Source organism: Phocoena phocoena, chromosome 16 (genome assembly GCF_963924675.1).
Source record: "Phocoena phocoena chromosome 16, mPhoPho1.1, whole genome shotgun sequence".
Taxonomy (NCBI): Eukaryota; Metazoa; Chordata; class Mammalia; order Artiodactyla; family Phocoenidae; genus Phocoena; species Phocoena phocoena.
The window spans coordinates 83,956,552-83,965,617 of NC_089234.1; positions in this window are offsets into that span (position 1 = coordinate 83,956,552).

Genomic DNA, 9,066 nt, shown 5'->3' on the forward strand with positions numbered 1-9,066 from the left:
TTTCGACAAAATTCAACACCAATTTATGAGAAAAACCGTCCAGAATGTAGGCATAGAGGGAACTTTCCTCAACATAATAAAAGCCATATATGACAAACCCACAGCCAACATCATCCTCGATGGTGAAAAACTGAAACCATTTCCACTAAGATCAGGAAGAAGACAAGGTTGCCCACTCACCACTCTTATTCAACATAGTTTTGGAAGTTTTAGCCTCAGCAATCAGAGAAGAAAAAGAAATAAATGGAATCCAACTCAGAAAAGAAGAAGTAAAGCTGTCACTGTTTGCAGATGACATGATACTCTACATAGAGAATCCTAAAGATGCTACCAGAAAACTACTAGAGCTAATCAATGAATTTGGTAAAGTAGCAGGATACAAAATTAATGCACAGAAATCTTTTGCATTCCTATACACTAATGATGAAAAATCTGAAAGTGAAATTAAGAAAACACTCCCGGGGCTTCCCTGGGGGCACAGTGGTTAAGAATCTGCCTGCCAATGCAGCGGACATGGGTTCAATCCCTGGTCTGGGAGGATCCCACATGCCGCGGAGCAACTGGACACGTGAGCCACAATTACTGAGCCTGTGCGTCTGCAGCCTGTGCTCTGCAACAAGAGAGGCTGAGACAGTGAGAGGCCCGTGCACCGCGATGAAGAGTGGCCCCCACTTGCCACAACTAGAGAAAGCCCTTGCACAGAAATGGAGACCCAACACAGCCATAAATAAATTAATTAATTAAAAAAACTAGAACGACACCAGCAGAAATGGGGTATGCCCCACTTAACATCCGAAAAGAAAAGAAAACACTCCCATTTACCTTTGCAACAAAAAGAATAAAATATCTAGGAATAAACCTACCTAAGGAGACAAAAGACCTGTATGCAGAAAATTATAAGACACTGATGAAAGAAATTAAAGATGATACAAATAGATGGAGAGACATACCATGCTCTTGGATTGGATGAATCAACATTGTGAAAATGATTCTACTACCCAAAGCAATCTACAGGTTCAATGCAATCCCTATCAAACTACCACTGGCATTTTTCACAGAACTAGAACAAAAAATTTCACAATTTGTATGGAAACACAAAGGACCCCGAATAGCCAAAGCAATCTTGAGAATGAAAAACGGAGCTGGAGGAATCCGGCTTCCTGACTTCAGACTATACTACAAAGCTACAGTAATCAAGACAGTATGGTACTGGCACAAAAACAGACTGATAGATCAATGGAACAGGATAGAAAGCCCAGAGATAAACCCATGCACATATGGTCATCTTATCTTTGATAAAGGAGGCAGGAATGTACAGTGGAGAAAGGACAGCTTCTTCAATAAGTGGTGCTGGGAAAACTGGACAGGTACAGGTAAAAGTATGAGATTAGATCACTCCCTAACACCATATACAAAAATAAGCTTAAAATGGATTAAAGACCTAAATGTAAGGCCAGAAACTATCAAACTCTTAGAGGAAAACATAGGCAGAACACTCTATGATATAAATCACAGCAAGATCCTTTCTGACCAACCTCCTAGAGAAATGGAAATAAAAACAAAAATAAACAAATGGGACCTAATGAAACTTCAAAGCTTGTGCACAGCAATGGAAACCATAAGCAAGACCACAAGACAACACTCAGAATGGGAGAAAATATTTGTAAATGAAGCAACTGACAATGATTAATCTCCAAAATTTACAACCAGCTCATGCAGCTCAATAACAAAAAAACAAACAACCCAATCCAAAAATGGGCAGAAGACCTAAATAGACATTTCTCCAAAGAAGATATACAGACTGCCAACAAACACATGAAAGAATGCTCAACATCATTAATCATTAGAGAAATGCAAATCAAAACTACAATGAGATATCATCTCACACCAGTCAGAATGGCCATCATCAAAAATCTAGAAACAATAAATGCTGGAGAGGGTGTGGAGAAAAGGGAACACTCCTGCACTGCTGGTAGGAATGTGAATTGGTTCAGCCACTATGGCGAACAGTATGGAGGTTCCTTAAAAAACTACAAATAGAACTACCATATGACCCAGCAATCCCACTACTGGGCATAAACCCTGAGAAAACATTCAAAAAGAGTCATGTACCAAAATGTTCATTGCAGCTCTATTTACAATAGCCCGGAGATGGAAACAACCTAAGTGCCCATCATCAGATGAATGGATAAAGAAGATGTGCCACATATATACAATGGAATATTACTCAGCCATAAAAAGAAACGAAATTGAGCTATTTGTCATGAGGTGGATAGACCTAGAGCCTATCATACAGTGTGAAGTAAGTCAGAAAGAAAAAGACAATTACCATGTGCTAACACATATATATGGAATTTAAGGGAAAAAACTGTCATGAAGAACCTAGGGGTGAGACAGGAATAAAGACACAGACATACTGGAGAACGGACTTAAGGATATGGGGAGGGGAAAGGGTGAGCTGTGACAGGGCGCGAGAGAAGCATGGACATATACACTAACAAACGTAAGGTAGATAGCTAGTGGGAAGTAGGCGCATGGCACAGGGATATTGGCTCGGTGCTTTGTGACTGCCTGGAGGGGTGGGATAGAGAGGGTGGGAGGGAGGGAGACGCAAGAGGGAAGAGATATGGGAACATATGTATATGTATAACTGATTCACGTTGTTATAAAGCAGAAACTAACACACCATTGTAAAGCAATTATACTCTAATAAAGAAGTAAAAAAAAAATAATAAAGAATAAATAGAATCTTTTCAAAAAGAAAAAAAAGAAAATTAATGCACATTTTTTGCATTCCTATATACTAATGAGGAAAAATCTGAAGGAGAAATTAAGAAAACACTTCTATTTACCATTGCAGCACAAAGAATAAAGTACCTAGGAATAAACCTACCTAAGCAGACAAAAGACCTGTATGCAGAAAACTATAAGACACTGATGAATGAAATCAAACACGATACAAACAGATGGAGAGATATACCATATTCTTGGATTGGAAGAATCAACATTGTGATAATGACTATACCACCCAAAAGCAATCTACAGATTCAATGCAATCCCTATCAAACTACCAATGGCATTTTTCACAGAACTAGAACAAAAAATTTCACAATTTGTATGGAAACACAAAAGACCCCGAATAGCCAAAGCAGTCTTGAGAAAGAAAATGGAGTCAGAGGAACAAGAGTCCCTGACTTCAGACTATACTACAAAGCTACAGTAATCAAGACAATATGGTATTGGCACAAAAACAGAAACATAGATCAATGGAACAAGATAGAAACCCAGAGATAAACCCATGCACATATTGTCACCTTATCTTTGATAAAGGAGGCAAGCCAAGAATATACAGTGGAGAAAAGACAGCATCTTCAATAAGTGGTGCTGGGAAAACTGGACAGCTACATCTAAAAGAATGAAATTAGAACACTCACTAACAGCATACACAAAAATAAACTCAAAATGGATTAAAGACCTAAACGTAAGGCCAGACACTATAAACTGTTAGAGGAAAACATAGGCAGAACACTCTATGACATAAATCACAGCAAGATCTTTTTTGACCCCACTCCTAGAGAAATGGAAATAAATAAATAATAAACAAATGGGACCTAATGAATTTTAAAATCTTTTTCACAAGAAAGGAAACCATAAACAAGATGAAAAGACAACCCTCAGAATGGGAGAAAATATTTGCAAATGAAGCAACTGACAAAGGATTAATCTCCAAAATTTACAAGAAGCTAATGCAGCTGAATATCAAAAAAAAACAAACAACTGAATCCAAAACTGGGCAGAAGACCTAAATAGACATTTATCCAAACAAAATATACAGATTGCCAACAGACACATGAAAGGATGCTCAACATCATTAATCATTAGAGAAATGCAAATCAAAGCTACAATGAGATATCACCCCACACCAGTCAGAATGGCCATCATCAAAAAATCTACAAAGAATAAATGGTGGAGAGGATGTGGAGAAAGGGAACCCTCTTGCACTGTTGGTGGGAATGTAAATTGATACAGTCACTATAGAGAAAAGTATGGATGCTCCTTAAAAAACTAAAAATAGAACTACCATACAACACAGCAATCCCAGTACTGGGCATATACCCTGAGAAATCCATAATTCAAAAAGAGTCATATACCACAATGTTCATTGCACCTCTATTTACAATAGCCAGGACATGGAAGCAACCTAAGTGTCCATCAACAGATGAACGGATAAAGAAGATGTGGCCCATATATACAATGGAATAGTACTCACCCATAAAAGGAAATGAAATTGGGTTATTTGTAGTGAGGTGGATACACCTAGAGTATGTCATACAGAGCAAAGTAAGTTAGAGAGAGAAAAAGAAATACCGTATGCTAACCCATATATATGAGATATTTTTAAATAAAGGTCATCAAGAACCTAGGGGCAGGACGGGAATAAAGACACATACCTACTATGGAATGGCTCTGAGGACACGTGGAGCCCAAAGGGTAGGCTGGGACGAAATGAGAGAGTGGCATGGGCATATATACATTACCAAAGAAAACCAATAGCTAGTGGGAAGCAGCTGCATAGCACAGGGAGATTAGCTCAGTGCTTTGTGACCACCTAGAGGGGTGGGATAGGAAGGGTGGGAGGGAGACGCAAGAGGGAGGAGATATGGTGATATATGTATATGTATACCTGTTTCACTTTGTTATAAAGCAGAAACTGACACAATACTGTAAAGCAATTATACTCCAATAAAGATGTTAAAAATAACTAAATAAAGCTGTGTTTGTTCCTGTTGAAAAAAAAAAGAAATTAAAGATGATACAAATGGAGAGATATACCATGTTCTTGGATTGGAAACATCAACATTTTGAAAATGACTATACTACCCAAAGCAATCTACAGATTCAATGTAATCTCTATCGAACCACCACTGGCATTTTTCACAGAACTAGAACAAAAAATTTCACAATTTGTATGGAAACACAAAAGATCCCAAATAGCCAAAGCAATCTTGAGAAAGAAAAACGGAGCTGCAGGAATTAGGCTCCCTGACTTCAGACTATACTACAAAGCTACAGTAATCAAGACAGTATGGTACTGGCACAGAAACAGAAATATAGAGCAATGGAACAGGATAGAAAGCCCAGTGATAAACTCACGCACATATGGTCACCTTATCTTTGATAAAGTAGGCAAGAATATACAGTGGAGGAAAGACAGCCTCTTCAATAAATGATGCTGGGAAAACTGGACAGCTACATGTAAAACAATGAAATTAGAACACTTCCTAACAGCATACACAAAAATAAACTCAAAATGGATTAAAGACCTAAATGTAAGGCCAGACACCATCAAACTCTTGAGGAAAACATAGGCAGAACACTCTATGACGTAAATCACAGCAAGACCCTTTTTGACCCACCTCGTAGTGAAATGGAAATAAAAACAAAAATAAGTGGGATCTAATGAAACTTAAAAGCTTTTGTGCAGCAAAGGAAACCATAAACAAGACGAAAAGACAACACTCAGAATGGGAGAAAATATTTGTAAATGAAGCAACTGACAAAGGATTAATCTCCAAAATTTTCATGCAGCTCATGCAGCTCAACATTTAAAAAACAAACAATCCAATCTAAAAATGGGCAGAAGAACTAAATAGACATTTCTCCAAAGAAGATATACAGATTGCCAACAGACACGTGAAACAATGCTGAACATCATTACTCATTAGAGAAATGCAAATCAAAAGTACAATGAGATATCATCTCACGCTGGTCAGAATGCCCATCATCAAAAAATCTACAAACAGGGGCTTCCCTGGTGGCGCAGTGGTTGGGAGCCTGCCTGCCAATGCAGGAGACATGGGTTCATGCCCCAGTCCGGGAGGATCCCACGTGCCACGGAGCGGCTGGGCCCGTGAGCCATGGCCACTGAGCCTGCCCGTCTGGAGCATGTGCTCTGCAGCGGTAGAGGCCGTAATGGTGAGAGGCCCGCGTAACGAAAAAAAAAAAATCTACAAACAGTAAATGCTGGAGAGAGTGTGGAGAAAAGGGAACCCTCTTACACTGTTGGTGGGAATGTAAACTGATACAGCCACTATGGAGAACAGTATGGAGGTTCCTTTAAAAACTGAAAATAGAACTATCATATGACCCAGCAATCCCACTACTGGGCATATACCCTGAGAAAACCATAATTCAAAAAGTGTCATGTACCACAATGTTCATTGCAGCTCTATTTACAGTAGCCAGGACATGGAAGCAACAAAAGTGTCCATCGACAGATGAATGGATAAAGAAGATGTGGCACATATATACAATGGAATATTACTCTGCCATAATAAGGGACGAAACTGAGTTATTTGTAGTGAGGTAGATGGACCTAGAGACTGTCATACAGAGTGAAGTAAGTCAGAAAGAGAAAAACAAATACCGTATGCTAACACATATATGTGGAATCTAAAAAAAAAAAAAAAAGGTCATGAAGATCCTAGGGGAAAGATGGGAATAAAGATGCAGACCTACTAGAGAATGGACTTGAGGATATGGGGAGGGGAAGGGTAAGCTGTGACAAAGTGAGAGAGTGGCATGGACATAAATACACTACCAAACGTAAGATAGATAGCTAGTGGGAAGCAGCCGCATAGCACAGGGAGATCAGCTCGGTGCTTTGTGACCACCTAGAGGGGTGGGATAGGGAGGGGGGGAGGGGGGGAGATGCAAGAGGGAAGAGATATTGGGACGTATGTATATGTATAACTGATTCACTTTTTTATAAAGCAGAAACTAACACACCATTATAAAACAATTATACTCCAATGAAGATTTTTAAAAAAAATGCTAGGGGAATGGCCACCAGTGCAGAGAACTCCATAATCAGCTGTATTACTATTGCTCAGAAGGCATTCTAGGCATGCCTTAGTTTATACAATAAATACATTTATTTCAAATAATAAAAAATAATAAAAATGGGCAAAAGATCTGAACAGACACCTCACTAAGGAAGACGGCAAAGAAGTCAAGATGCTCATCGTCACTAGTCATAGGGAATTTCATGAAACAGCAGTGAAATGCCATACACATCTCTCAGAATTGCTGAAATCCAAAACACTGGTAACACCAAATGCTGGTGAGCATGCAAAGCGACAGGCAATCTCCCTCATTCTGACTGGGAATGCAAATGGTACAGGTCCTTGGACAAACAGCTTGGCTGTCTCTTACAAAGCTAATGCAATAATCTTATTTATCCAATTTATTTGAAAACCTAAATTCACACAAAACCTGCAAACAATTGTCTATACCAACTTATAATCGCCTAAACTGGAAGCAACCAAGCTGTCCTTCCATAGGGGTATGGATGAACAGCCTGTGATGCATCCAGACAATGGAATGGCTTCAGTGTAACAGAGAAGCAATGTGAAAAGACATGGAGCACCCTTAAGTGAATATTGCCGGATGAAAGAAGCTCATGTGGAAAAACTGTATTGCCTAGTCCAAAACCAGGCCATTCTGGAAAATACAAAATGGCATGGACAGTAAAATGATCAGTGGTTGCCAGGTTTTCTGAGAGGGGAGGAACGAAGTAATAGGAGGGACACGGGATTTTTGTGGGGAAGAATGGGTTTTCTCTCACTATAAGTGCAAATCCATTACCCTACCTGTACTTTATACTTTAGGACTAATGTCGTCTGTGAGCACTTTATGCTGTATTCATTCATTATTTCCTCAAGAAGTGATTATCCGGCACTATACAATATGTTATGCATGTCCTAGGCTAGAATACTCTATATACATTTGGACTTACTTCCTCCCTTACTAGAATTTCTTTCTCCATTAGTTGCCTAGCATTTGCCTATTTAATATTCTAAGCTCTTCCAGTCATCAAGTGCTCTGAAAACACATGCATAATGCCTCTCCCCACCAACAGTTAGTTCATCCTCTTCTCTTACCTGAGCTTCTTCTATAATTGAATATTTCATCATATGAATCATTATTTAGCTACATCTCTTCTATAAGCTCTTAGAGTTGGAGGAGCATTGTTATTAAAATGACTGCAAATTACAACCACCAGTCAGTGAAAACCTTGAGAAACACTCAGGGTTCAAAGAAATACACTTTTAATATCTGTATTTTGTGGGTCTGTAAAACATACAAAATAAAAATAATGCAGGTTTTTAGTAAGGTTCAGAGATTTTTACACGGAAAGAAGAAACATTAACATATCTTAAAAGCCAAAACCATGCAAAATGTAACCAAGTGACCAACATCCGTGGGCTGTAGATTTCTGGGAGAGCCTCAGGAATTAGGGGATGAGTAGGAATCGGATCCAGGGACACGGGCTTGAGCACTGTGAACCAGAATGTAGCATCCCAGCCAAAATCTGCCGTTAACAGAGATGGTAACTGTCTTTCTTTTAGTTTGCAAAATATTTATTTATTTATTTTGGCTGCACCGGGTCTTAGTTGTAGCATGCAGGGTTTTAGTTGTGGCATGCATGAGGGATCTAGTTCCCCGACCATGGATCGAACCAGGGCCCCCTGCTCTGGGAGCACGGAGTCTTACCCACTGGACCACCAGGAAAGTCCCTTATTTATTTATTTTTTTAATAAGTTAATAGATTATATTTTTTAGAGCTGTTTAGATTCATAGCATAATTGGGCAGAAGGTACAGAATTTTCCCACATACTCCTTGTCCGAATACATGCAGCTTCCCGCACGATGGGCATTTTACTCCCCGTGACCCTTCTGCTACAGTCGAGGACCCTGCCCTGCACTGCAACGTGTACTTGTCTTTCCTAGTGGGTAAGCATCTTATTAGTGTCAGGAAGGTTCTAAATGTTTAGGAAAATCAAAACCATAGCAATAATATCATTGTGTTAAGGAACATGCATGAATTTCTTACATATTTTTCATTTATAAAATAATTTGTCATATTAGAACTTTAGCTTTATAACTAAAATGTCAGATCAAGAAATTGATTTAGACTTGTAATTTTAAGTTGAAATCTTCCTGAGTTGGAACATTTATGTGACCTTTGCTAAACTTCACTATATTTATACAAGTTCAGTTTAT